The sequence below is a fragment of the Austrofundulus limnaeus genome, unplaced genomic scaffold (genome assembly GCF_001266775.1).
Source record: "Austrofundulus limnaeus strain Quisiro unplaced genomic scaffold, Austrofundulus_limnaeus-1.0 Scaffold145, whole genome shotgun sequence".
In the NCBI taxonomy this organism is placed as follows: domain Eukaryota; kingdom Metazoa; phylum Chordata; class Actinopteri; order Cyprinodontiformes; family Rivulidae; genus Austrofundulus; species Austrofundulus limnaeus.
This window is the reverse complement of record NW_013952547.1, coordinates 39,575-41,979: the sequence shown is the minus strand read 5'-3', so window position 1 is coordinate 41,979 and position 2,405 is coordinate 39,575. Positions and strand designations below refer to the sequence as shown.

The window sequence follows — 2,405 nt, the reverse complement described above, 5'->3', positions numbered from 1 at the left end:
TGGCAATTTGGCCTCTTTCAGCACACATACAAACTTAACACTGGGAGAGCCTACTGCAACAGCTCCTATAGTCTTATGGTGAACACTATGGGCTTTCATGCGGGAGATCAGGGTTCGTTCCCAGCCATAAACATAATGTTTCATTACAACTACATATTTTCTAATTGTCATATTCTCACACAATCACCCTCATTACAAACAACTGCTGGCTTGGCAGGCACAAGCTGGTACTTGATTAGTAAACACATTTCAACTTGGTCACAGTTCAAGCTGCAGGCAATGGCATGCTACAAGGTAATGCACACTTGCTTTTACATCGTAAAAACCCATGTCTACTTTTTATTGTTTTCTTTGTGTTTCCCTCTGCCTCTGTGTTCTCCCCTCCTGTGCACACCTGATCCTCATGGTGTGCACAATCATTGTCTCGTTAACTCCCCTTTATTTTCTGTGTTTGGGTTCACTCCCCCCATTGGCTCATTGTACAGTATGTCTCACACTCACTAGGTTTGTCCTCTGTATCCCTGCATCTCAGAAAGTAAGTGTCACTGCTGCCTGTCAGCGTTTTTGTTTGTAAAAGTTAAGAAAGGCATGGAAATTATCGGCAATACAGTATATCAAACTGCGAGTACCAAATCGTGAATTTGCTGTGTCGTTTCATCCGGGAATTTAGTGAATTTGGAATTTCAGTAGATTTGTGTAGCAGAAACTCAATCTTTTTTAAGTTAATGAGCACAAGCTCAAAGCAATTTACAAATGACATCAATGCACCAAACAGCAAAACAATGAGAAGTAAAAAACTACAAAAATAGGTTGTGTTACCACTCCAAATACAGAAAACCTCAAAAATAAAAATAAAGCATAATGAGGTTTACTGTCTGCTAATCTGAAAATAACGACAAAAGAAGTGGCAGCAGTTGTAAAAAAAGTTGGTTTGTATAAAAAAATGCAGGAATCTTCATCTATTTAAAGTAATGAGTAGCTGTCGGGAATAAAACCTAATTACCAAAGTCTGATCTGAACAGGGTTAAATAAAAACTAAGAAGCTGAAAGACATTTGCATTCAAAAATCTAATGAGTCGCTCACTCCAGGGTCACGGTCAAAAGAAACATTATTTCTGTGAGCGCGAAGCCGGCTTCAGATTTCACATGGTGGCATAATGGAGGATTAAGATAGAAAACCTCCTGTCATCTGTGGACAGTATGATGAGCTGAGGGGGGGGATTGAAGAAGAGAGAGAGGGATGAAAAAAAAAGACAGAACCAGGCCATTTGTTTAAATGTGCACAACTCTTTCAGACTTTTTCTATTTTATGTTTGTGGTGGATTTATCTGTATATATAAACAAGGCTTCAATTCATTTCAGGATGTGTGCAGAGTAAAAACCAACACACTCACTTTAATTACGCATGTACCAAATTAAAAAGGACTTTGTCAAAAGCCATATAAAATGTTTTGTGTAGTTTCAAATATAAAAAAAGATGTATTATACATGGAACACACATCATCTCAAAACCAACAGTGTTATCAGATACTACAGCCAAAAAAGCAATCTATACAGATCTAATGTGCTGCTCTAACAGCTAAATATCTAATTCATTATGACGGTGTTACTAAGCTAATTACATTTTTATTACATGTTCTGTTTAACTGTTATTAGCTGGTTTAACTTCACTCTGTAGAATCTGAAATCCTGAATCTGAATGCACGTGTTTCAGGCCATTCCACTGATTTATCAGACACTTTTATCCAAAGTGAATTAGCACAGAGCAGTGTAGAGGAGAGTAGAGGGTGTTGGACTGAATACATTTAGAACAAGCTTGTGTTAATCACTCAYGCACACAGTATTTAGCTTTACTCGTAAACGTCATAAAAAATCAAGTGTTTCTACTTGACTGTATTTTATCAAACTGGCTTACCTTAGAAGAACCCAACCATATTACAGCTAATACTTTTAAAAACTGACTTCCTGCTCAGGAGCGGAGCCAGAGAGGTGGCTGGTGTGGCGAGTACTTGGTGCCACCCACAAATAATTGACAAGTGAGTCTTGGATTTTTTATTTGTGTTTAGATTTAAAGATTGTTCTCTGACACTACTGTACTATATGACTATTTTAGCTATATATGTTTAAAAATGGCTGAATTAAAGCCCTTTGATTAGTGGTTAGCTTAAGTTGAAATTAGCATTGACAATCGGCATATAATTTATTATTTACTTTTTCTCCCATAATGTGGTTTCAAATCAGTGGGATCAAGTTGTTTTTTTGTTTTTTTTACGGATGTTCATTTTCCAAAAAGAAGACATTGGGCCTTATGCAAGAACCGTTCGTACGCACAGATTTGTTCTTAAGTTGTGCGTACGAGTGATTTAGGAGAATTTGTGGCATTCACCAATGTTTTCGTATTCTAC

At 37.1% G+C, this 2,405-nt stretch overlaps 1 long non-coding RNA gene across 1 annotated transcript in view; it reads left to right on the top strand.

The window, feature by feature from the left end:
- The first annotated feature begins 488 nt into the window (after nucleotides 1–488).
- Nucleotides 489–2,405, top strand: part of LOC106523104 (uncharacterized) — a 5,884-nt gene continuing 3,967 nt past the window's right edge. The window contains exons 1-2 of the long non-coding RNA XR_001310858.1: nucleotides 489–535; nucleotides 1,974–2,036. This is a non-coding gene — a long non-coding RNA (uncharacterized LOC106523104). The remainder of the gene's footprint in view (nucleotides 536–1,973; nucleotides 2,037–2,405) is intronic.